General features: G+C 37.3%; 1 protein-coding gene and 2 long non-coding RNA genes across 6 annotated transcripts in view; 2 read left to right on the forward strand and 1 right to left on the reverse strand.

Moving 5' to 3' along the window:
- Positions 1-27,928, forward strand: part of TENM4 (teneurin transmembrane protein 4) — a 1,559,611-nt gene that overhangs the window by 704,765 nt on the left and 826,918 nt on the right. The gene's annotated exons all lie outside the window — the stretch shown is intronic.
- Positions 9,047-25,681, reverse strand: LOC135294449 (uncharacterized). Of its 2 annotated transcripts, XR_010356556.1 has the most exons (4): positions 25,207-25,681; positions 25,046-25,133; positions 21,943-22,040; positions 9,047-9,394 (listed from the first exon to the last, which is right to left on the reverse strand). It is a non-coding gene; the product is annotated as an uncharacterized LOC135294449 (long non-coding RNA). The 2 variants fall into 2 exon arrangements; XR_010356555.1 differs by lacking the exon at positions 9,047-9,394 and having other exon boundaries at positions 21,841-22,040; positions 25,207-25,679.
- On the forward strand, positions 24,823-26,015 carry LOC135294450 (uncharacterized). The gene is made up of 2 exons (XR_010356557.1): positions 24,823-24,969; positions 25,611-26,015. It is a non-coding gene; the product is annotated as an uncharacterized LOC135294450 (long non-coding RNA).

Raw genomic sequence — 27,928 nt, forward strand, 5'->3', positions numbered from 1 at the left:
GCCAGGGCTTTGAGACATCCAGGGCATCCAGAGAGATGCTCTGGGTTCCCACAAGGAAGTGTCTTGTAACATTGTGTTTCTGCCCATTGTGTTTTCTGTGCACACAGCTCCCATTATGGCCCCATCCCCTGGAAATACTGAGGCTACCATAACAACTCCCTCTGCCATACTCTCTGAGGGATAAAAGAGAGAAACAAAGGAGCCTGTGAGGCTGAGGCAGCAGGGGAACAGTGAGGTTCATACAATTAGCCCAAGTCATAGAGAACCACCTACTCAAATGATTTAAAGCATCTTCCATATTCCTCTGATCTTATTCAGCCCACATTTCAAACAACTCTACTGAAAGATTTCTGACAGCACAAAAAAGTGTACTTCAGCCCATGTTCTGGAGATGGACCAGTATTTTCAAGCAGTTTGTGGTTTTTATGCTCTTGAAACACCAAAGGGGCTTGCTTCAGTCAGATATATTTAAAAAAAAAAAAAAAAAAAGAAAAAAAAAAGTAGTTTTTGCTTGGTCTTGCTTGGATAGCTGAAGAGGAAGATTCAGTAGCCATTTTCACTAGTCAAACTCTTCCCAGTCCTCTACCCTCATATAATTCTGAGTTACAAGGGTTTAAACTCAACCTCTCAAGCTGAAGTATTGAAAGAGCAGTGCATGCTCAGTTTAGATAGAGGCACAAGGCAGCAGTAAGGACTAAATCTCTCAGCTGAGTCACGTTCCTGCTGCCATGAATCTAACCCATATTAAATTATTTATGAGCAAATAGGCTTGTGACTACGGATAATAGGAGAAATGGAGTATAAATGAGTCTTTGTGGACACATGCATTGTCTGCAATTGCATGTGGATTTTCACTTGTAATTTAATAAGATTTTTGTGAATATTTGGCCTATCAACATTGAAAAATAATTTTTTATTTAAGTTTGCATTGTTCAAATATACTGCTGTCAGTTCTTCCTTCCACTGCATCACAGAAAAGTCACTGACAAAATTTATATTCATAAGCTTTTAGTCTTAAAGAACTGGCAGGAAAATAAAGTACATGTTGGAACATTTACCTATACATAAGCACTGAAAACCCATCTCTTCCAGTTCTTTCCCATTTCTTGAATTCTCGTAGCACAAGAATTTTTCTGTGTGGAAGCAAACAGCTGGACAAGGAAATCAGGAACAATAATCCCAAATGAAGAGTTTTTGTGTGTACTTCTATCTCTGCATCCCACAAATATTCTGTGATGAAACCACTTATGAATGCACATACATAATTGCCTTTATTTCTTTGTGACATCTATGGCATTTTGTAACTTACAAGCTAGTGCTCACCCATGCTTAGTTACAAGTGAAAAAGTACAGAAAGGAAAGAATAAAAAAAGGAAGATATCATATAAAAAAATTATTTTTTTTCTAGATGCTGGAGTACTAGAAATTAATTTAAAGGCTGTCTCATTGACTGAATATGGAGCACAGACAGACATATAAAAACAAGAAAGTTGAAACAAAAAGCATTCTGAATCTTTCACTCTTGTGTTGCACTCATCACCATGTTATTGGAGTGCCATGTCTGCACACACTCTCAGCAAAGGCACGTTAAATAGTACAAGAATTATCCTGTAGGAAAACCATTCTCCTCAAACCGCTGTCTGAGTGAATGTAAAAAATATGCCCTTGTGTTTCTGGGTAGTAATAGAAGTGCCAGAATCAATTATCTCTAAGAGCTCTTGGGCAGTAGGAACAGACATGTCTGACAAAGCAAGGGGCACTTGGCATGCCATTAATTGAGTCTAAGATATGTAGCACAGACAGCAGCTCTCTCTGATTGCAGGATCCTCTTCTCCTCTGGTCCTTTAAGGGGCAAGCCCATTACTAGAGATGAAGAACCAGGAATTACATGCCCAGATTGTATATTCCACATATACGAGGCAAGTTAGGAGTCTCTTGAGTCATTTCCATTAAGCAGCATCATGCATAGACATGCACTTGGGACACAAGATGAGAGAGAAGTGACAGGTCATGGGGTAGAGCTGCCACTGCTGCTGCTGCTGTGAAATAACAGAGATCAGTCTGATGTGGCCATTTTGAAGACTGCTGCATATATCCACCCCAAGTGTTCTAAGCAAATCATCAGCTCACTGAAGAATTCATAAACTGCCTATTAACATCATCTGGGGAGGGAAGGGTGCCTTTGACTTCTGCTGACTTCCCTGAACAGAGATTTTCATCAGTAGCTCCTTATCAGTAGCCGCTGAAATCAGATATGGTATCCAGGAACCCTAAGACTTTCTCCCCTAACTCATACACTTCCCAGGACTAGGTTGTATTTGGTGGTTTTGGTTTGGGTTTTGTTTTTGTTTTGTTTTAATGTATACTGCCCTATTTAAGAAGCCAAGTAATATAACAAATTTAAAAATAGAAGGAGAAAAATTTCTATTTACAATTATATGAATAGACAAATGAAGGATTTTATTTAGCTTGGATCTCTTTTCCCTTCTCCTTGTTTTATTAATTGATGTTCAAATAAAATGAATTTTCCTTATGACTCAGAAGAATACTGTAATCTGACAAATTAATAGCTGAATTGTTTTGGTGTGGTATTTCAGTGATTATCAAGAGGACTGTTAGTCACTGATGAACTTGCTCAAGAAAGATGATAAATCCTCTTGTCAATCATTTTGCCAACAGTTGAAGTAATATGGAAAATAATTTTGCCTTGGACACCTCAGCACAGCTTTGGGGATGCAGTAGGTGCTTTTGTTTTGCTGTTGTACCTGATCCACCCCAGATTTGTTGAAGAAATGTGTGTAAGCAGCCACATCAGTGGGACTGATCTTTTGGCATCTGGTATTTTGCAAAACTCTGACTTCTGAAGAGGGTGAAAAATCTTTAAATTTCTGTTTGAATCATATGGAAATCAAAGACGGCCACCAAAATACACCTCAGGATACATTTACATCCAACATAAATATAGATAAGGGTTAATTATATAGTTAAGGTCAACTGTATAATTAAGGGTTTTCAAGCACTGTATCAGGCTGTTCAGGGCAGCAGTGGAGTCACCATCCCTGGAGGTATTCAGAAGATGTGTAGATGAGGAAAATAGGGACACATTTTAGTGGTGGGCTTGGCAGGGCTAAGTTAACAGCTGGACTCAATGATCATAGGGGTCTGTTTCAATCTAAATTATTCCTAGGTTCTGTGATTCTATTCTACATAAAATCAATTAAAAAGAAAAATAGCCTGGCCTTCATCAGGTACCAAACTCTGTGAGAAACCATCAGTGTAGCAAACAGACACAGCACACCTCACTGCCTTTTTTTTTTTGTTGATCACCTTGTCTCCCCTATGCTGTAGACTACAGAGCTGGGGCAGGGAGACTCACTGAAGAGGTAGCTAAAATGAATGGAAATAGCTTTATATCTAGAAAAAGTAACAGCTGCATTTATTCAGGATTTTTGGGGTTTTTTTTCAACAACAATCTAGGGACAAAAAAAGGTCATCCAGAAGGCTAGCACCTTGAATTCAGTGGTTTTTTAGGACAGAAGGAATTAATACCAAAAGCTTCAATTTCAGGTGCAATTTCAATTTCTTTCGCCAACCCAAGAATGGGAAGTCTGCTTCATTCTGCTCAACTGCATCTTTTTCAATGAGGAAGGCAAAGCCCAAGAGCCAGAATCCCAATTAGATAGGGAATTAAACAGAGGACAATTTTATCATGATGTTGTACTTTATCAATGCCACTGCATATGTGAGTAAAAAAGCTGCTCAGGACTAACAGGTGTTAGAAAAAGCTCCATTAAGCTAAACTTTGTTAATACTCCCCAGGTTACAGAGGTAATGGCCAGGATAAATAAATCTTATTATATGCTTAAATTTCTAATGTGTCTCAAGTCTAAATCATAATATCAGATTATATCATTGCTAAAAAAAGTTTCAGACAGAGGGGTTTTTTTCAGAGGTTTTCTATTTTAATACAACAACAACAAAAAAAAATCTATAACCATACAAATTTGGGGGAAAAAATAAAATATGGGATTGATTTGACCATTGAGTTTAACAGCCAAAGATCTTATGCATCTGCAGTAACCTTCCCAGTGACCCATAGTTAAACTAGTTTCAAAAGTACATACAAACAATTAGAGAAACACAGTGTTTTGATAACTGCTGAATTATTCTCTTATTGCTCTTGTTGTTTATCTAATGGTTAGTTACAGAACTAAATCAAGATTATGGCCTTCAGTGCCAGATGTTTTATATGTATAAAGGTTGTATGCACTGATCTATCATCCAAAATTAAATTTGAAACTGTAATTTGGCTAAACATCAAATATTTTTAGGAATAAGATCTACAGATCCAGTGCTTAAAGAAAACAAAATCTGATTCTCTAGCCCCATCTTAGCATGTCAGCTATAGGTAAGATCTTGTATAAATAAGATCATATCTAACATGTTCTCCATCTGTGTGAAACATCTATAGCCCCTTTCTGTATCCTTGATGCCTTTTCTGACTTTCCATCAAGTTTATCAGAAGATCTGGCTGTCAATTATTCTTTGCTGCTGGATATTTTTTACTTGAGAAATCTCCTAAGGGAAATGGTGACATTATGTCATGTACAGTGTCCTAGCTGGTCCTGAAGACACTGTGTTCATTCTACAGACATTGCAGTGTTAGTCTATCAAATGCTCAATTCAACATGGCTCAAATTGCATGGTAACTTTAGTGAGTTCTAGACTTACTAAATTGCTATCCTTTTGGAAACCAGAAATGTAAGAAGATATGCAGGATCCTTTAATGGTTTGTTTGTTTTTTTTAGTTTTTGGTGGGTTTTTTTCCTGAGACTAGCACTCAAGGAATTATAGTATATTTGGGTCTTTTTCATATTAGCCAGATGCATTTGGCCCCTTTTTAAACAATTTTATTTCTACTGATGACTTGGATATCTAAACCTGCAAGTTATGGGAAGTTTTATTTTTAGAAAGCACCTCAACCCCCTATTTTTTTGCAAGCACATGCTGAAGTGTTTCAAGAATCTTCTTGTTCTTGAGTGTCAACTCAGAGTTGAGAATGTATTTAAGTTCTCTAGACAAAATATTATTTTCATTAATTTTAGCATAGAAGGGAACTGAGAAATTTTGATATATGTATCATAAATAATGGTTCTGGTATTGACACAGAAAGATTTAATGTTTGTCACGAATACTGTCCCTTAAAAGGTAAGAAAAACCCAAACCAAATCAAAAGAAACCAACCAAACAAAACCAAACCACTAGCAAACATCCCAAATCCAACAAAATTTTTTCCAGACTGTCAATAGAATTTAAAACATCAGATGACTTTGAAAATCTCACTGTATTACAGCTATTCCACTCATAAATGTCTTTTCCATCTAATTTTATAGAATCTCATTGATGAGACTCTTTGCTGAAAAGCTAAAACCCCTTGGAGTTATTGAACATTAATATCTTAAGGACGGTATTATTTAAAAAAAAAAAGTTTCTCAGAGCTTAAGATTCAATAATATATTTATATACACTTTTCTAAAATTAGCATCTTTTGCAATATGTAGCCTAACTTCTCAGTACTGATACTTGAACTACACGTACTTAGGCAAAACATTTCCATTCTTCTGAAGACTGCTGTGATCATGGTGAGATACCAATCAACTAATGAAGTCAATGAAGACATGCAAATGAATTGTGATTTAGCTCCTGGTATCCGTATCTGGTGTGTCTCATCCCATTACCATTTCCTCAACTTATAGCATTAATATGATCTGACAACTCTTAATATCAACTGAAATGACACAATGTAATATGACAACAATGCAAAAGAATACACTGCTTACAGACTATTTTTCACTGTTCATTTCCTATGGGCTCTATGTAAAATAAACCAAAGTGATGAGATGCCAGTTTATCCCAGCTGTTGTGAATGCCTAGAAACAATACCATCTACCATTTTACTAATCTGTTTTCATGCAGCTGAGATTATATACATTTTAAGTAGAATTTTGTAACCTAATTTATGTATTAGGTTGTGTATATCTCCTGTATAGCCTGAGCACATTAAATTCATTAGAAGTTTAACCTGGAAGGATTTTCTTGAGCTTGAGTGTATTGTCAGAGGTTGCATGACTGAGACTAAATAAATCTTTATTTATTCAAAGATTCTCAATCAACAAATATCATTACTATTAAGCTTTTGACTGTCAGGTACTGAGTTACTGTATACCAGCAACTCCATGAAAAATCTCCATTCTATTATTTTGTCACTTAATGGGGTTACACAAAGGACTGGTCTCTGTCCCACAGCTACAATATACTACCACATGATCTCTTGGACTTTTTCTGTTGCACCAGTGAAAACTGATGAGCACAAAAAATCAAAGTAATCGTGTGAATTAATGAGGGAGATTAATGTGTATACATACATACTTCTGTGTCCATTCCACTTGCTCTCTGAGTGGTTTTGACAGAGCAGGTTGTCTTTCTCAAGGGAATAAGGTAGACCTCACTGAGAGCAGAAGCACCTTTAGATCTGAGCTTATTCAATTGAACTGTCTTGGAGCAAAGGCAGACAGATGTGCACAGCCTTGAAATGAAGCATGGGTTTAAATAACAAATGGTGTTGAAAAACTGCTTGATCTTACTTCACATAAAGTTGTATCAAATGATTTACCACACATTATAATTCTTTGCATGAGCTTGAAAGGATAACTGGCTCTCCTCAGGACTAATGTATACATTGAACAAACCTCTGGTTTTTTCACATTATAAAATCTTTGTTTCCTCTTGGAAGCACAAGAGTTTAACCTCTCCAGTAAATAGGATTAAAGTTCTTAGAACCTTGCAGACATTTGCTAGTTATTACTCACAGCATTCTACTAGGAAGATAAGAAATTTCTGCTGCTTTATTTTATATCCTGGTAAAAGGTAGGCGAAGAGAAAAGCTGAGGTATTTAGCAAGGCTTTTGTCTGTATCTCACCTAACCCCAAGGACTCTGGACAGCAGGTGCTGAAGTTATGTGATTTCATTGCATTTGAAGTAAATACAAGAAAACATTATCTTTAAAAGACCGAAAGCAGTGAAGCACTTTTTCTTCTTAAATATGAATGGTTATATTAATGTTTCTAATATTTATTCCACTGTATTCTTTCTAAATGGGAGTATAATTTTTTATTCATAATGTTTATAAATGTTAAGAAAATCTGAAGTTTAACCTTGGAGAATAAAAGTCATAAATGTGTACAGTCTGCAGTGCTCTGAGCAGTGCTAAAGCTGCCAGATACAAGAAGCAGTGTTAATATTTCTCTGCCATTGCACATCAGCTGAAATCTCTCTTGTATTTTTCTACTAGAAATTATTCAGATTATTTTTTTTCCTGAAAGGTTACTTCAGTTTCTGCAATTATTCATAAAAACCCACACTTCCACTCTGATGCTGGGCAAACACACCCCTCACTACTGCCTGCTAACACTGGTTCTTGATTCTGATCTGATTCCCTTCCTCGTTGAGATTCTTCCTTCTTGTTATTTGCTAGAACTTGAATATGGTATCAAACACCTGATGAGAATCATGAGATTCTGGAGGGAATATGACAGCTTATGTCCTGGTTTTTTTTCTGGAATAGAGTTAATTTTCTTCCAAAGTAGATGATATAGTGCTGTAGGGTTTGGATTTAGTATGAAAACAGTATTGATAACACACTGAGGTGCACAAGAGGCTGTTAGGAAGCATGACCAGAACAGCTGACCCAAAGTGTCCAAAGGGATATTCCATACCATAGAACATCACAATCAGGAAATAAACTGGGAGGAGTTGGGCAATTGCTGCTGGGGATGACCTGCTGGGCATTTATCAGATGGCCTGGGTGAGCGGTGGAATTACGCATCCCTTGTCTGTCCTGGGTTTTAGTCCTCTCTTTCCCTCCCATTTTTTCCCTGTTTTTTGTTGTTGTTGTTATTATTATTATTATAATCATCATCATTATTATTTTGCTGTTTCAATAATACATTGTTATTATTAGTATTCTTTTCTTATTTCAATTTTAAACTTCTTGTCTGAACTCACAGATTTTACCAGTTTCTCCAATTCTTCTCATCCCTCTGGAGGAGGAGTAAAGACAGTGGCTGCATGGTGCATAGTTGCCATCTGGAGTTAAACCATGACGACATTAGATGAGAAATAATGCAGAAACTTCCTTTCTCTTGTGATATGGAACAGTTTTTTCTCCCTGTCAGATGCTTCACATCTGTCATAGACTATTTGATATCCCTGCATCCATCACATACTCTGTCTTAGATCAAATGCCATGCAGATCACATAATTTCAATTCATCACAAAGCCAAATATGTGTCTGCACTGGGACCAGGAAATACAAGCTAACAAATCCAACTAAATATAGTGAAGTCCTTGACACTTCTGTTGGTCTGTGCTCCAGGAGCAGACAGGAATTTCACAAGTTTCTTAGTGTGGAAATCTTTCAAAGGAAATTTAACCCAGTGACATAAAAATCCGAGTACCTGAGGTCATGTGAAGATGCTTTCACCTTTTCAGTCACTTACTCCTTCATTATAGTTTGATTATAGCTCAGGTAACTCTGGGAGAAACACTAAGTTTCTTCTTAAGTATTTCTGGAATTCCATACTGAGAGAATTCCCTAGAATGTCTGAATCCGCATTTTTGATAGGCAAGACAGGTTTACACCATGACTACTTTTTAACTATTATATGGATATTCTATACTGTTATTATTTTTATTTGAATTCAATAGTCATTGGCAGGAGAACATAAGCAATTAGCATTCACTGCCAGGTGAGATTAAGAGAATACTATTCTAAAGATCAAGAATGCTAAAGTAAAGGGTCAGATTTTTGAAATGGTGCAGCAAGTGCTCCATATTCTTAGCATGAAATGGGGTTCCTATCTTCATCTCTCCAATGAGAATGGAGTATTTATGGACCTTTGACCTTGAGGAGTTCATTAGAAGAATTGCAGGCCACAAAACCAGATATTAATAAACAGCCAGATTTATTAATAAACAAGGGGAAAGGAAGGAGATGGAACAATGAGCAAGAGGGCATTTACATTCAATTTCATTTTTTAACATGTTCTATAAATTACTCTGTTTGGAAACCTCTGTGTTCTGCTAGGTTTTTCAAAGAAAACAAAAAAAATACATTTAGAATCCTGAAGTCTTTGTGGTGCTTTCTGAATGCCAATTTTAAAGGAAAGCATGTAGTAGATCTTCATCAGAACTCTGTGTGACTTAAGGGCTTGCCATCCTGTTCTTTCCTTTGTCTCAGGCATGAAAATCTGCACATATATAGGTAATGTGGGCCTGGAGATGTAGCAGCTAGATTCAGTCTATGTCATCTGATGAGCTTTAAATCAGCCTCAACTAAAAAAAAAAAAAAAACAAAAAAAAAAACAAGGCAGCACAAAACTGTCAGAACTCATCATTATTTGATGTTTTCAAGTGGTCTGAAAAATGTGAAGTATGTAAATATCGGTGTTATTACCAAAGTCACATGTTTATATCTCCTTGTTTGTGCAACCAAATGCTCATAGGCTTTTGAAATTGCCATTCCTGTGCAAGGTCAGTCTATCATCACATCATCTAATTTTGTCCATATGAAAGCTAGTCATAGAAGGTAATTATCTACAGCCAACACAGAGAATATAGCACCTCTACAAGCAATCCATCCTAAATATCTCAGATATCTAGTCTTGAAAGGAATTAATTGCTCAGTACTGATGCCAGTATCTCTTCACTATAATCACAGGGAATTTAAGTAATTTGGTTATTTAAACTGTCCAAATTTTTTATAACCAAAGTCGAGCAAAATAAATGGTCTTTAAGGCAATTTGTCTTCCAGGGAGAGTTTGAGATTCCACTTGAACTATGTGAGGTCTAGTGATTAGCAAAATCCTTATCACCCTCTGGAATTTTCCCTGTGGAAAACCCTGTCTGTTTGGGCCATAGAGGGTATAAGCTTTAGAGGGAGCTTTGTTGAAGAAAGCCCTCAGAATCTACAAGGAGGGAGGGATGGATTCATGCATGATTACATGGATGCTAAAGGCTGTTATAAAATGAAACAGCTAATTGAGTCTGGAGCCTTTGAGGGTTTAATGCTAATAACACCCAGGAACAGCGCAGTAATTTGAACATGACAAATTTTGGAGGTTTCTTTGATGTGTGATAGAAAGTAATTTGAATCAGCATGAGAGTCTGAATCAAACAACATAAGCCCTACCATAACCCGCTGGGGCTGGCATTCTTCTGGCTCGATAAAAGGTTTCTCAAGGCATTAAGTAAAGGCCATAGGGGGTGGGAACATAAACACAAACAGAAGCCACCAAAATGTTAACTCCAGTTTTCCCTTCTATCTCATCTCTCTTCCTTTTCCCCAGAATGAATTTGTCATTGAATTATACATATATATATACTGAACATCTAGCAAACTTTCTAGGGTGGAGCTCTTGTTAAGGTAATTTTTCACTGACTTGTAACAAGCTTAGACACAAATAATTTACAAATGGGACAATCTCCTATGTAAACACCATGGTTTTGATCACACCAGTTTAAGTCAGGTTCAGCATTGTCTGACAAAGCAAGGTTTGCTGCTCATCCCTGGCAGGTTGGAGCTGAGGTGCTGGGAATTTTATCCATCCGTTGCACAAACTTGGCTTGTTCATTGAGATCAATGTGTGCCATTGCCCAGAGGCATCTTTTGAGGTGGTTCTTCTTCCCAGAAGCACAGTTTTTGCCACATAAAATGTTGAGTCGAATCAGCTGCAGCTGCCACTCCACGCACTAAGATGACAGCTCAAGTGGAAAGCTTTTGCTGCTGAATGCTGCATCAGAACAGCTCAGCTTTAAAGCCTTGAGATTATTTAGAGCCACTGTGTTTAGAACCTTTAGGGGAAGAATGCCAGACAAGTTAGATCACTATGAAAAATGATCACTAGGGACTACAATACATAATAAGGTATATAAATAAGTGTCACACAAAAGTGCCGTAGAAAAATGAAAAACAAAGTTTGCAACATTCTTCCACATAATGGCTTTATGGAAACATTACAACATTACACAGAGCTCGGAGTACAATACGAACCCCTGCAGACTCTGAAATGTGGTAAGCTGTAGGGTACAGAAACCCACAGAGAAGCAAAAGCAAAGGTTTAATGGTATTTTAAATGTTATGACTACACAGAAGGAGAAATCAGCGATCTAATCCTTTTCAGAATTCTTTGTGCATGGCAGAATAGGCGGGAACTCTGATGCTGTCCTCTAAATCCAGCTGTGACCGAACAAACGCTGGTAAGGGCAGCAGTTAGGGACAGAGTTTGCAAATGCAGGGCTTAGGATATCATCAAGGTCCGTGCAGCTGTTTTTCAGTGCTCTTCTTATTGCAGTGCGCCACTGGCATGTGCATACATTTCCATTTTGAGAGACCCCACCCTTGTACAACAAATAAATTTTGCTTTCAAAGGAAGAAAGACTAAAGGCTTCAATCGTCAGACTCCATGAATTTGCCTTGAACTAAAATTCAGTTCCATGGGAGGTCCCTGGAAACCTAAAGGAAAGGGATTTGGTTTTTAAAGTAGCTTGCTGCAAGGTTAAAAGAAGTCACTGCAAGATTTAAAAGTATTATAAAATTGCTCAAGCTTCTGTGGAGTTTCATCAGCTGGAATTCAAACAGCACTAATATAAGGAAAATATTTTGACTATGGATATTAGCTTCTGCTGGACAGGTTGGCCTGCTTTGTCCCGTAACCCCTGGGTTTTCTCTACGAATCAGATAGGGAAAAAAGAAGAGGGTTCATCACATGAAAGTGTCATGGACATGCGTGTAATGTGCTGAAGTTTCCTTTCAACATAGTTATCCTTTTACAACTGACGGTTAACCAAAAATGTTCATGTTTTAGTTTACATGACCTTCTGATTATTCTTTTTTGAATATCTTGGGATATTTAGTCTTGAACACACATATCTCAAGGTTGAAAAAAGAAAATTCAGATTAATGAAAATTATAAAACAAACTAGAAAAGGAAAGCAAAACAAGGAAATCAAAACACATATTTTAAAACCATTTATTTTATTGCCTTGAAACAAACCTTTGTCTGTCATAAGTTCTCTTATTAGCCAGCTGTTTTGTTAACTGAAATATTGATCAAGCCTGCCACAGTTCCTTTGTCTGTCAGGAACAAGAAAAGGTCCTGACCCTTTCAGGAAATTGTAGTGACAGGTCTGTAATTTGATAATCACTTGTTCAGAAAATATTTCACTTTGTTCCCTAATGTAAATTCAGGCTACTTAGTTTCCTTTAATTTTATCTTTTTAAGTTTCAAGCTTTGTCTTCTGAAAACGTCGGAGTTAGATAAAGAAACACAATATGATTATTGCTTTTTCAGAATACACTATATAGATTTTTTCTCTCTTTAGCTGAAGTGACTTTGCTTACTGATGAGAAATGATTTATCTTTTTTTCTCTAATTTCTCATTATATGAGAAGAATGCCTATAGAAAAATCCCGCCATATTGCTTTTTCTTTCAGACTGGAACTATAACCTGCAGCCATTTCCAACTGCTTTTTTTTACTGTTGATGTCAAAGGGTCACAGAGTCATACAACAGTTTGGGTTGGATGAGACATTAGAGGTCATCTAGTTCAAACTTCTCTGCCATTGCCATGGACACTTTCTACTAGACCAGGTTACTCAAAGCATCATTTAAACTGGCCTTGAACACTTCCAGGGTTAGGGCATTCACAGCTTATCTGGACAATCTGTTCCTGTGCCTCATCAGCCTCACAGTGAAGAATTTTTACCTCATATCTCTTCTAAACCTGCCATTTGTCTGTTTGAATCCAGTCCCCCTTGTGCCATGGTTACATGTTCTTGTAAATATTCTTCCAGTCACAACAGGTTGTTTTGTGGAATTGGATATTTCCCATCTTGAAGTGACTGAGAAACTGAAAAAGCACCTCTCATGGGTTTTTTGGATACCCATGAGGTGAAAATTCAGGTTCCTGTTTCTCCAGGACTTTAAGATAAAATCACCTGCTTGTTCATCTTTGCTGCCAGCACTTAAAAATGCTTAGAAATAGAACAATGCATCCTGCAGAGTAAAAAATCTTCTCTCTCAAATTTTTGAGTAGTCAAATAACTAAGTTAGGCAATCCTTCTGTAATTATTTTGTACCATTAAATGTTCTTTCCATCAGAATTTAATTGTTGTAATTAACAAAAGAAGTATTCTTCTTCTTCGCTCTATGTCACCAAAATGATCTTCTGCATGCCATTATTTGGCATCATTCACTGACTTGAACATTGTGTGTCTTCATTTGATGAATAAGTCTGTCACCTTCCCTGGATTTTTCTTTCTTTTTGATATGATCAAAAGTAGTAAAATATTTTTTCCCACCGCTAAAGTACAGCAATCATGCTCCGAGGTTATACACACCTAAACAGCTACTTCTGCAACAAACTTCATTTTCCTCTCAGATGAGCTACACTGAAACCAACTGGCTAAAAAGCAATTTGATGTTGAGGCATGTTATTAAATATAGCCCCAAACTGAAGGGGATATTAGTTTGGCATTATATTGTTCAGTGCCTGATCATGAGCAATATATGCATTCTCTTCAAGGGAAATATCCAAAATGGTGTCACAGAACAGTTTATCCAAATCCTGCCACATCTTGCAGAGTGGAGGTTCAGTTTTTTAAAGTCCTATGTCAATCTTGTGATGCTGTTGCTTTTCACTTAACTTAGATTGTTTAAACTTGCAGTTTCCACCTGGTCACTAACGAGTTGGTTCTGTCCTCAAAATTATCTGAGACCTATTTGACTGTATTCTAGCCTTCAGAGATCAAAATGCCAAATAATTCCCTCCTGAAATAAGGTGAAATGCAAAATCCATTTTACTTGAATTCACACCATGAAAATTAGGGTTTTAGGCCAAGATGAGGTTCCTTCTATATATATTCAGCAGAGGGAAGCTATTTAGAAAAAAATCCCAACCTGATACGATAATGAACATGACCAGACCTTTTGAGGATGTTTTTCTACTAACCATAGGCAGAACCTGAATCAGAATCAAACACAGAGTCACACATGATATCCTGACTTGGAAGAGGACTATCAGAATCATCATCAAGTCCAACACCCAGCCTTGCACAACACCATCCCCAAGGATCATAGCTTGTGCCCAAGAACATTGTCCAAATGCTTTTTGAACTCTGCCAAGTTTGGTGCAGTGACCTCTTCCCTGGGGAGCCTGTTCCAGTGCCCAGCCACCTCCTGGGTGGAGAACCTTTTTCTAATACCCAGCCTAAACCTCCTCTGAAACAACTTTAGGCCATTCTCTCAGGTCCTGTCACTGATCATCACAGAGAAGAGATCAGTGCCTGCCCCTCCTCTTCCCCTCATGAGGAGTTTTCAGACTGCAAGGGTCTCTTAGTCTTCTGAATCATGCCTCGCTTTAAAACCTTGATGAAGTAAGCTCCAAACTTACTGACAAATATTTCCTTATCCAATTCAAAGAGACATCAAAATAACATTTTTCACATCTACGAAGTATATGTAATTCCATGGCAACCACTTCTGCCAGAACTATGGATTGACATCTCATCTGTTTGTCTGATACACCCTATTGCAGTTTTGTTATTGCCTCTGTAGTATCCTCAAAAGCAGTTTAAAAGTCCTTTCATTCACACTGAAGCAAAGCAGGTGTAATTCAGTAAACAAAGGAATAACTGTGCAATAGCAGAATTAGGTCTTTTTTAAAACAAACAACTATGACAGGAGTATCAGGCATGTCATGTATACATCCTCTTAAAGACAGGGATGAAAAAGCTAAGGAGAAAAGGAAAAAGCAAGAAAGGTGTGTCACTTAGGAAGAAGTTGGCCAAGAATTTTATCTGGGTGTTTCAGTAACTATTGCTTTTTTTTATTTCATTTTTAATTTAGGCAAAATAGTGCCTTGGTTTTACCATTTTTTTAACTTACTGCATAATAAATAAGAGTATTTCTTCTAAGAAGTTAAACATTTTACAGAAACCACCAAAATAGAGAGGATCGCTGATTACAGCTAGATGTGGCAAGGCTTGCTGAAGTTGATATATTTTAAGATGAGGCAATGTGATGATATCCTGACTCATCTGTTGTAGCTATTAGACTGCTTGTATTAGTATTATGTTCACTCTTCCCCTATGTCAGTGGAATATTTTCTTCCTCCTTTACTTTAGATAAACTTCACTTGGCTACCCTTTTTGTGTAGTTTTATTCCTGGATGTGGCCTTAACAACAAATATTAATTTTACAACCCAGGTTTTTTGTATGAGACATATTACTAGTACTTCAGCTCTTCTTTAATTTTTTTAAGTAAAAGTCCACTTTCTCCTGAGTACAGCCTTATGTCTCAACACTGTTGTTCTGAGGAGTTTTATCAACCATAGGTGGTGCTGTGCTGTAATTCTTTGATTATGTTTTGGTTTTTTTAAGTAGCTAAAAGAGGCATAGCGGCCACCAAGAAAGAATCAGTTATAGCTTTCAGAAAAAAAAAAAAAAAAAAAAAAAAAAGGATGGGATTAGTTCAAAACAAACTCAGTGGGTGTTCTGGTGTACTTTTGAATTCTTGACTTCTTTTACTCTCTTTCTATCTTTCTATTTATATATTTTGAAGCTTCTGTGTATTTCTTTTCCATCACCTCTGGCTGTACTTTTAATTCTGGTACTTACTGGGTAGCCTATTTGGTAGATATCTCACAGCTTGACACCTTAATTTACTTTGTTTATGTGCAGAAAAGCTTCATCATAGAAGCTTCTGTTCATATTTAACATTATCAGTGTTTATCTTTTTGTTGATCTGTACTTATTATTCTTCTGTCAGTATATGCTTCTGAAGTTCAACCAGAGACAGACTCGAAATCATGAAATGGAGTATTGAGCCAGAATCTGGTCTGAATTTCTCCAGCTAGGAGGCCAGGGTGATTTACCAAGTAAAAAGTGCAGACATTTACCTGAGTCCTTTGAAACCTCTATTTTTCTGTATGTTGAGCTAGAAATGTCCTGGGAAAGCCATTTCTGAGAGGCTTTCTGGTTTTGTTTACCTGAAAGGGTCTGGAAGCATCCTGTCATAAGGTACCACTTTGAAAATCAGTGCAATTACTCTAAGTAAGAATTTTAAAAATAATTTTTTTCATTCCCCTGCCCACCCCCTCTTTAGATTTCATTTTTGTCCAAAGATTAATTCATTCTTGTGCCTTAAAACCAATGCCTCGTTTCCCATGTGTTGCAGGGAAAGAAAACCTTGCTCAATTCATGTGGTTAAAATCAAATCAGTATCAAGGAGGTATGTCAATTCATTAATAACACATCATTGTCTCGCAATAGGTGAGCTATACAGTCAGGATCAATTCAGCAATAACACAAATAAACCACAACATTTGACACTTGCAAAATGCTAACCAACATCGGTGCTTTTTGAGACATCCTCTCATAACTATTCCCCAAAAGTTTTAATCACACCCACATGCACCCATGCAGACAGAGTTATAGAATCACTATATGATAGAATTGCTTAGGCTGAAGGAATTAGGTTTATCAAATCAAACCATTAACCAAGCACTGCTAAGTCTGTCATGTAACCAAGTCCCGTAAGAACCACATCTTCCTGTCTTTTAAACACCTTCAAGGATGGTGACTCCACCAACTTCCCTGGGTTGAGCGCACAAAATTTCTCCCAGGACACTGTAGTTAGAAGAGCACAGCCCTCTTCTCAGAGCTGTTTTCACCATTTTCACAACATTCCCATTGGAGATGTGATGGCCATACCACTGTGGGTACCCACATCAGTGCCTGCAGTCCCTTAATTCCCACCTGTGTGTACTGAGACATGTACACTCTGGCTGTGGGTCTCTCCTTGCTTCCCTGCACTGCTAGGTAGGAAAAAAAACCTGATGTCATTATCTTTCCATTTTTTTTGTTTTGTTGTAGGCAGCATTCTTGCAAACATCTGTGCACACTAGTTGACTCTTCCACCGCTGGATCTTGCAGCACAGGGCATGTCCTTGGGAATCCTGGCAGGTGCTTGGCCAGGCTGTTTTGTGGCACATAATCACTACTGATCAGTTATTTATTTTTCCATCTTTTGTTTGGTATAATCAAAGAAAATACACAAATCTTTGTTAAAAATTCCCTGAAACTCCCTCCAGATACCACCCTGCAATACCTCAGTTTACAGAGAATATCTTGTTTTTATAAAAAGGGAAAAATCTTTAAAAACCCATTTATTTTAAAAGTGAGAATATCTTAATTCTTTTTTTCCTTTGCTTCCTGCTTGGCTATGTATCTTCATTCATTTTCATCTTGTAAACACAAGAAAAGGTCCTAGCAATTTTTTTAACGGAAGAGCTAAATAAACACCAGCTGGACTCCAGAGAAGCTCTATTTTGATTTTAAAAAATACTCATTTTGGACATCCCTGCAAATGTCCTGAACCACTATAATACTCATGTTCTTCCTGCTTAAAAGAAAATTCACTTCTTTGAAAACTAAAAATTCTGTGATTGGCACTCTACTGAGTAAAGCCTATATTTTACTTCTGTTGTCTTTGCTGTGGCTGCCATCATTATATATAAGTGTTTAGCAGCTAACTGATAGGCAAAGTTGTATTCCAGATAAGATAACTTTTATGTGGAGATAGTAGTCACAAATTCTATTGTGTTTATTATGGAAGATTTTAATCAAGCCAGGAAACCTCCTGATTCAATCAGCCATGAAGTAGTTCAGTCCAGTGCTGATGTTTCCTGGAAGTGCAGTCAACCTGTTCATCTCCAATGAAAGGGTCTGGTTTTTTTTTCCTGCCTGCTGTATATTTTATGCTTAAATAGTTAGAAAATATTCCAGTAGTTGCTGAGGCACCTAGAAGAGAAATCTCTAAGGTATTTGAAACCTTATGTATGAATTGCTTCGAAGAGCAGAGTTCACCGACAGCCAGGGGAGCAACAGATATGTTTATGGCTCATCCTGATACATGGGGGTGGTCAGTAACTAGCTGAGACTACATTATTTTCTTCCATTCAGCAATATATGCAATGAAATACAGCAGTGCAGCATAGAGGTGAAAAATGCACATGTCACCATAACTGCAGTCCTCTGTGGAAAAGTGAGGAAAAGATTCTTAGGTGCTGGAAGAGCAAGAAGATAGGATGAATGATATGATGCTTATAGGAAGGTATGTGTTTCAATGGTAACAAAATGTTGGTGGTACAGACAGTCTTCAAAGGCATCATCTGAAAATATGAACTTAAGCAGGAGCATGTGCAAAGTCTAATGTACAAGAAGTCTATTTGGAATGTCTAGAAAATGAGAAACTTCTATTAAAGTGGGACCAGTTTGTGAATCCTCTTTATATATACACTGGATTGGAAAATATCAGGGAAGAAGAACTAGAACCACAAGTTAAATTGGTCTTAAACTGGACATAACTGTGGCTGCATTAACAACTATGTAAAAAACCCAAATACCAGAAAAAAATCTAGACCTAGAAGAGTAACAATAAATTACTTCTGAACCAATTTCAAGACATAGCTTATGTTCTGAAAAAGATTCTTTCAGTTTGAGCATGCAAAGAACTGGAATGACCAAAGAGATTTCTCTCTGTAATGCATCCCTAAACATTTCTTCCAAATTTACACTGAATGGAAGCCAAACCTTTGATCTATTGATCTCCTAATCTCTTACTAGCAACTTTGTCTGAAGGAAGACAGCACAGGGGAGAGATTCATCCCTCATGTGTGACAACCTTCAGAGAAGAGCATTTTCTTTCCTTGTATTCTTTGGGATCTGCTGGGATCATAAACATATGAACTATCACAAACTCACAGCCTAGACACTGTCTGTCTTGCTGTCCATCTTTTGCATTTCCAGGCACATTTCCAGGTACATATCAAGCAAAGACATGTAAACATAAGCAGTGGAGTGGAGTGGAGAAAAATATATGGAAAGGACCTAGGGATCTGAAGTCCCTCCTTTCATCCTAGTCTTCTGACAATTTTAGAGCCTACTAAGATGTGCAGACTATTAGAAATGCACAATCCCCAATTTTTTTCACATACAATTTTGTAGTGCACTTTTGTCTGTTGAGCTGGGGATTACATTCCTCACTTTCAAATACCTTTTTTAGCACTTAACTTAAACTACTCCCCTTTTCCTCTCTGTCCTGATGCTAAGCTGATGTTCTGAAATTTATGTGCAATTGCCAGCCAATTACCTTTACTTGTTATAAACCTTTTTCCCCACCTACTTTCTTGTCTCTTGTTATTATTCTTGACTGAGACAGAGGTCACATCTTTTTCATGATATCTGAAGATAAATAGTCATTATTGAGGATAAAAAGGTGAAGTTAAATCATCCAAAATAATTCTACATTTTAGAACAAATTGGGGTTCATCTCAGCTTTCTCAGACATGTAGAAAAACTTATCATCTACTTTTGTGGCAAAAAAGAAGAAAAAGAGGCATCAGGTCTGCTTCTCTCAAACACAAATTTCCAGATTGTACTTTTTGCTATGTTCTCTACCTCCCTTCCTTGGCCATCTATTGCATATTTACCTGCCTAGGTGGTTGGTTGTCTAATAGAAAATCACAGCAGATCTAGGAATCTTTTTTCTGCCGCATTAATATGATAAATATTTGCATATGTATTAAAAATGAAATCTCTAAATCACACAAAACATGCAAAAATAATTTTTGATCTGTTTACGCAGTCAGCCAGCATATTGCTAATAACATAATCACATTGAACAGCATCTCTAAACCACCAATAAATTCAGCTTACGGAAGAGAAAGTGTACTAAGATATGTTTTTTTCTCACAGATTTATTCAATATAGAACAAAGAAATACATAATGAATAGAATACTTTCTTTAGGAGCTGAAAGATTCTTACACATATCTAGAAAATTTACTAAAGTGATCAAATCTATACAAAGATAGGACTTTTGTGGGTTTGGGGTGTTTTTAGCATCTTACATTTTCAGTGTTTTTCTAAATTTTTATTATTGAAGAATAATTTTATTTAACTTCTGTTTTGGGTTTCTAAGTTATGTATACATACACCAGCATCTCTCAAATATTCAGCAAACAACTCTTTTCAATCATGAGCCATCACAGTTATATTGATTGTCTAACAAACTCTATACTCTTTCCATTAGGTACTATAAAATGCTTCCCCCCCCTCCTTCTATATATAGGACATTAATAATTTCTGAAAAATACTTCCAGTTCCACAGTATTTCAAGTTCTAGAAACCCTTGTTAAGAAAAATATTTTATTCTTGAGGTCTTCCTCCAAGCACCTCTAACATTGCTGCAAACTTTACAGACACTATGGTAGCAAGACCAAAACTTTTCTGTGACGATCTATTCTGTAATAAGTTACCAGCAGAATCAGATATAGATTTTAAAAGAATCTGATTGTTACTTTCTGCATTTCAAATTCTATTCCTTGTAAAGAATTGAGCAGAACACAATTCTTGTGTTTATCAACAACAGCATCTAGTTTTCAGCAATTATTGAAATATAGAATTTTCTCAAACATGTCATCTGCCACTCTGTAATAAAACTATGCCAGTCTCTTGGCTGATATCTCAAAAGATATGCACAATTAAATTCAAGGGAAAGATCACAGGTTTATTATTCCTAATTTTAGGGCAAGTTTAAGGAAAAAAATGCTATTAGTTTTACTTCAAAAAGGGCCAATTAGAGAGGCTGAAAATCACTTTCTTTTTTTTCTTTTTTTTTCTTTTGTTTTTCTTTTTTTTTGTTTGTTTGGTGTTTTTTTGTTAGTTTGTTTTTGGTTTTGTTTTTTTGGGCGGGGATTTGGTTTTAGTTTTTTGTTTTGTTTTTTTTTTTTTTAAATTAGTTATAGATCAGAAAGAAATATGGGGGAGAAAAAGCACAGAGCATAAATTTAATGAACTTCTTAAAGTGCAAACCCAGTCATTCATTCCCATTGTTTCTAGACCCTGATCTCTCCACAGCCACTCAGTTGCAGAACTGTCACAGGTGCACAACAAACAAAGCCAGCATTTCAGACCTTTGAAGCTCACTGGTCTCTCTATAGACCACTGTTTGTGAAATGTTCAATTTAATAACAGTGACTCATCATGTGCCACTATGGCATCTGATACTCCAGGAAAATGCAAATGCATGTGTCCCACATGGAGGGGAGAAGTGAGCATGAAAGGTAGGGCTACTGAGAAATGTAACATAAGTGAATACCCTTTAAAAGACAAAACTCCTTGTAACATTACTTAGGCAGTAATTTTGATTCAAATAATGTCAGTAACATTATTTAAAATCCTTTTAGATAAGAACACCCACCCCCGCACTCATCTCTTCATCAACTGACACCTGTCAAGAAGAAACTGTGGGGGGAAGGACTGCTCTTTAAAAGGAATTTGAATAATGTTAATACATTGCTCAAAAATATTTGGCAGACACTTTTCTTCCTAGCAGCTCTCTCTTTGACCTACATGTGCTTATGCAATACCCTTGAAGAAGAACAAGGAAAATATCTAAAACTTCAGCTGGAGTTAAAAATTTCTTTTATTTTGAGAGAAAGTGAACTTGTGGTAATCTTAAATTACTTGAGTTTACCTGAAAAAATATAGCTGTATGAATGATACAGTATGTTACAGAGTGTGAAAATACTGCATTTAGAATCACAGAAAGATAGAATTGATTAGACTGGGGAAGATTTTCAAGATCATTGAGGACAAGCATTAATCCAGTATTGCAAAGTCCATGACTAAACCATAATGCCATCCATGACATGTATTCATGTATTTTAAATCTTTGGGTATATTTGAGGGTTTCTGATCAATGGGAACACACAGGCAGATGTTGCATGACCTTCTAGACACTGTCCTGGCACTCTACCTGTGTTGCATAAGTTACAGTACAAGCCCTCTGTTGGTCTCCATGTGTTTGGCAACAGCCATACCACATTCAGCTCCTGGCTTTGTCCACAGTAGAAGCTGCCAAGAGAACAGAAATGTTCCAGGTATTTGGGTATGTGGTGTAGAAAAGAAGGGTTTACATTTGTACTTCTTTCCTTTCTCATTGCCCTCCTTTATGAAAATGAATGCATGAGTAGCTGTTTCCTATTCCATCAATCTCTGCCAGTACACTGAAGTATCAAAATTGTAGTGACTCATGCAGTCTGGGAAAGATAAAGTGAACATATACTGCTTTGACTTTATCACTGCTCTGTAATTCAATTGCCTATGTTTTTTTTCATTCTCTTTAGTTTTGACCTTCCTGATCACATAGAAATATAAGCTTACATTGTCCAAGTGCAGGTGTCTGAAGTTCATTCAGTCAGAACAGATAAGGAAGCTGCTATTCAGTATTTCTGAGTGACCAGAATGGTTTAATTTTCCAGTGATTAGGACCCCTGGTGGTGAATTAAGACTTCTGGGATTGCATCTGTATAAGCACTTAGATTAAGGTAGTCCCTGTCCCTTTGTAGAGAAAATGGACAACATTAAAGGGAAATGTTTGATAAACATTTCGATTTTGGGTCTCGACACAGAGAAATTTCATCACACAAAGATGCTGCCACCACACAAGACCTATGTGGGGGTTATCTTCTCAACTCTATTACTTTAGGATTCCCACAAAATCAAAGAAGAAAAGAAGGCATGTCTAGAGGGAGGTTGATCTTAAGGTGCCCTATATTCCTAAGGTTGTTCTAGTTAGCAGCCCTGTTACTCTACAGCAGTTGGAAGCAGACTCTAAACAAATAACTGTAGATGCAAGTATTTGCTCTACAGGCATTTAAAACTTTGGTAAGATAAACTTCTCTCGTTGGACATCAGCAACTTCCTGATAGCTCTGCAACGATATTTGCACCATGGCAAAGGTGCATGATTCAAGAACAATTATATTGCCAATGAATCCACGACATTTTACTCCAAAGCACACTTGGATATGTGCATGAACAGGTATCTCAGAACACTGCAAATTTTTCCATGGTGTTTGATTATGAAGGAGGCATGGATGTTTAAACCAAGAACAGATAGATAGCAGAGTAAGAAAATTGTGTTTTGTGTCACTTCTCTATAAAGACATTAAATTGATATTGTCATCATTAATAGAAGCAAAACCCAAGGAAAAAGACTGGAAACCACTGAAGTAGGACAACCTTTTTACAGTGAAATCAATTAAATACATGCTGCTCTCTTAAAATGCACCACTTCATTTTAAGGAGCTTAAGGTATGAATAACAAGGCCATAAAATGTTAATAACTATAATAACTGTAGCTTCTACGATATTTTTTAACTGTGCGGAACTGTAATGTGACAAGAAACAATAAAGAGAACTTGCAGACATTACTTGGGTTAGGAAAGGTTGAGAGATTTTACTGAGAAAGCTCTGCTCTTTCACCTCCTTGACCTTGAATGAATAAAGGTCCAGAAAAGTGAAGTAACCAGGTAGTTTTTTCAAGTCATGGCTTGGGAATTGCCATCATATTTATTTTGTTTCTGCTGTTTGTATATACTGTAATGCCTAGAGCCCTCGTCATGAGCTGTTGTGCTAAGCATTGAAAAATACAGATTAAAATGACAATCTCTGTCTCTCAGACCTTATATGTAAAGTGTAAGGCAAGAGAAAACAGCCTCATGCGAAGAGACAGGACAACAGAAGGAAACATTTTCTTTCTTGGTCAGCCTGATAAGCAATTGCCAATTTCTTGAGGTTTTTTTTTTCTTTTTCAGCAGTCTCAGTGGTAAAGGATCTGCAAGAAAGTACAGATTTGTAGAAAATTTTGGAAGGGTCCTGTCAGAAAAAGAGGCTGTCTGGTAGGGGTCCCAAAAATGTCTTTTACATGTCTGGGAGCAGACTGAAGGAGATAGGACACTGAGCTGTCAATCTGAGCCAATCCAGAATGAGAAAGGTCCTTTGGAGGATATATGAAAAAAACAGAGCCAAGAAAATTTGGACCCATCAGAATCAATAAAGGGTGAAAAAATTCAGATACGCTGCAAATGGATAGCAAGCCAAGGAGAACAGGATGTGGTGTTCAAGCCAGTTTCTGAAAGCTTGAAAAATGTTCAACATTCCTTCTCTGCTCTGCTGCTTGTGAACACACAACTAACAGGAAGGAGAGGCATCTTCAGAGTTATCATTGCTTCAGTCAAAGTCATTGAAATACAAGAGACTCATTTTGCCTTTGAGAATCACCTATCCAACACAAGAGAGAAGCATCTGGAATGTTCACTCTGGATGGGTAGTTTCACCCAAATTTATGTGCAAGCTTTCAGGGGTTGCTGAAATTGATAGCCCAACAAAGGTGAGGAGGTGGACCCTCATGTCCCCAGGTCCAATCAGGAGCAAGTCTGGGTACGTGCCCTCTGCAGGCATAAGCCTGGTCATGTGAAACAGCACATTCTGGAAAATTCAGTGTTTACATGAACGCAAACAGCAGCAATGGCCTCATTCTGTTCTCTGGCAGGTGGAAAGCCCACTAGTCAGAAAAAAATCTTTACGTATATATATACAGTGTGGATCCATTCAGGGGATATCCATATAAGGGCACTCGGTCTGCCCAGTAGCTGACCCTGGAGAAACAGTTTAGCACTTGCCACCTCTAGAGACATACACACACACACATACACACACACACACTGTTAAGTCAGTCAACTCCCAAACACTACAGCCTCTTCAGCATTTGGCCTGTACTTCGAGTCCCCCCAGCAGCCATGTCATGGAATTGTAGAATCATGGAATGATAGCATGGTTTGGGTTGACAGGAACCTTCATGTAGTTCCAACCCTCATGCCAAGGTATCCCTTGGTCAAGGGATACGTTCCACTTGACCATGGCCCAAAGGCCCGTCCAACCCAGCCTTGAACACTTGCAGGAATGGGGCGCCTACAGCTTCTCTGGACAAACTGCACCTGGTACCATCACACTCAGCTGTCACACCCCCAGTTACACATACACCTCACCAGCTTATGACCACTTCACCCTACTCACCAGCTAGCCTGACTTGATATTTACTGGTGTTGGTACACTGCCATATGCACTGGCACTTGCTCCAGTTGCTGGTACCAAAATCACTAAGCTGCAAAATCAACAGATGTTTCTGATGACACAATACCTTGTTCTGCTCAGGGCTGCTGCAAAGCAGTACTTACAGAAACATTTGCAGAGGCAATGCTAGAAAAACAATCCATTGTTGCATTCATTCCTCTTGGCAATGAGAAAACTAAATTACCTATTATGACAAAATTGTAATATTTGCCTGAAAAACTATGACAGGATTAGGAAGCTGGTGTTTGCTGCTTATCCTCAGAAGCACCTAAGACTGCCTCTCCTATCAGCAAAAAGAAAAAAGTCACCGCAAAAGGATCTGTGCACAATGCAGTCATCTTCCATTCAGAGAACACAAGATGAGGAGTCAAAATACTGTTTGCACCACCACCTTTTAAAAATGCTCAGTTGTTGGCACAGAGAAGAAGGCAATGGTGCCCTGCCTTCCTTTGGGATATGTTTCTTCTGGGGAGCAAAAGCAAATTAAATTTTAATTATACTTTCTCAGGTGCAACAGGAAGCACTGCTGTTTCCACTGTCACCTCATGTTGGGCAAAAAAGTCATCACAGGAAAAAGGATAGATCAGCAGGGCCAGGTGTTTTCCATGACGTATACTCAGTTCATAGAATCATGGAATCATAGAATGGTTTGTGTTGGAAGGAACGTTTGAGATCATTTTGTTCCAGCCCTCTGCCATAGACAAGGACATGTTCCACTAGACCAGGTTGCTCAAAGCCCCATCCAGCCTGGCCTTGAACACTTCCAGAGATGGACTATCCACAGCTTCTAGTGGCAACCTGTGCCGAAGCCTCACCATTCTCACCCTAAACTTAGTGTAGAACAGACCCTGTGCCAGTTCCTCTAAATGATCTTTAGAATTATGGGATCATTAAATTTGGAAAAGCCCTCCAAGGTCATCGAGTCAAACCTTTGTCCAAACACCACCATGTCTACTAAATCACAGCACCAAGTACCACATCCTGTCATTTCTTGGACACTTACACTTTACACTGTCTTGGTGTTGCCTTGATGATTATTTACTGAAATGTGGCAAGCACTGGGAAAGTATTTTTGTGCAGAGCACAGGCAGAAAAAAATTATATCTTCAATGTTTTTGTTCATGTACCCTTTAAGATTTTTAATCTGTCATGAATGACTGCATGCTAAATATCTAGGCAGATAGATTAGTTACCTGCCAACCCAAAGAGAAGTAATCATCTCTTTCTGTAAGAATTTGTTTGCTTGGGAAATTGCAGGATATTAATTCCAAATTAATTTTTAATGGTTTAACGAAGCAATGTAAATACATATTATTAGGAAATCAATGTGTATATGAATTAGCTTACTTAAGTCACATTACATTCACATAGTTATGTAATTGGAGAAGTTTTCATGTAATTTGGAGAAGTTTTCATGATTTTTTGCTGCAGGCATGAGGCACAAACATTTTAGAAGTTACAGATCTCTTTGGACCCATCAAAAGCCATGCTCCAAAATATTAAGAATAGAGGTAATCAGAGATGCTGCTGTTTTGGGATGAAAAATCTAAATACAGAAAAATTCCAGTTCTCAACAAAAAATTTCTAATTTGAGGCTGTAACCCCTTAAAATAAAGTGTATTTTTTGTTTGTTTTTTTAGTTTCTTTTGTTAAAAATTTATATAGCAAAAGACTTTCAAATCAAAAAGAAAGTATGTTTATTTTTAAGCCTTTTAAAGCCACATAATTCATAAATCTGAATAAAATTCTTTAGAAGACAAAACTCAATCTTTTTTACAGCATTCTACCATTCTAGCATTTCTGGGATCACTTAAGTCAATAGCTTTGACCATTTAGAGGAGATCTCAGCACCAATTCTAAGATCTGTACCTAGACAAGTTGCAGTATTCACACATCATTGCATCAAGACTTCTGGTGGTTTTTTGGTTCCTGATGTGTTTACTGCAGAACCAAGTGGAAAGGACGTTACTCCTTCCACTGTGCTGAAATACCCATTAGGCAAAGGAAAGCCCAAAGGATGCACACCCACATCTTCCCACTTTGAATCCAGAACTTTACTCCTAGAAAAGTGAAGTTTTATAAAATCCAGCAAATTATTTACTAAATGTCTGCTGAGAACAGTAGGAGGGCCAGTTCTCAACTCTGAAAACACCAGAGGAAATAAAATAGAGGGGAAAAAAACAAGCATGCAAATGTGACAATAAATGATGAAAAGGAAATAAGAGAAGACCTGGTCCTCTTTATCTGCAGACAAATCTAGCTGTTATTAGAGTGGTCTTAGGTCAGTTGGGATACTCAAGACCCCTAGTGTATCAAGGAACAGGGCCAGAAAATTAAGGTATTATAGAGGGAGGAATTCTTATTTGAAGTAGACACTCAAGAATGTAGGTGTATGCACATGCCTAGTGATCCTGGGCTCATTTCACAGAATTTGAACACTCCAAGAATATGATTGAACTCATCATACACATCCAAAAAAGGTCAGATGAATCACAGCAAAGAAATATCTCTCTCCAGTGAGAAAAAATCATCAGCAGTGACCAGCTAAGGTGGCAGACACACCACAGACAGATACAGATGACAGAAGTCTCACCCTTTCATCTTCAAACACCCAAAACAAATTATTAACTATAACTGAAGTAAAATTTTATATATTTTTTTTACAATGCTTTCTATCTTCCTACAAAACTGAACACCCTGCAACTGTGGTGTGTAAAACATCTCATTAACCTCCAATGCTAGTGATTTCTTGTTCAGTAGTAATTAAGTCAGTTTATGCTGTGGAAAAGTTACAGATGGACATTTAGCAATTCTGCAAATTGGGAA

The sequence above is a fragment of the Passer domesticus genome, chromosome 2, assembly GCF_036417665.1.
Source record: "Passer domesticus isolate bPasDom1 chromosome 2, bPasDom1.hap1, whole genome shotgun sequence".
NCBI classification, from domain to species: domain Eukaryota; kingdom Metazoa; phylum Chordata; class Aves; order Passeriformes; family Passeridae; genus Passer; species Passer domesticus.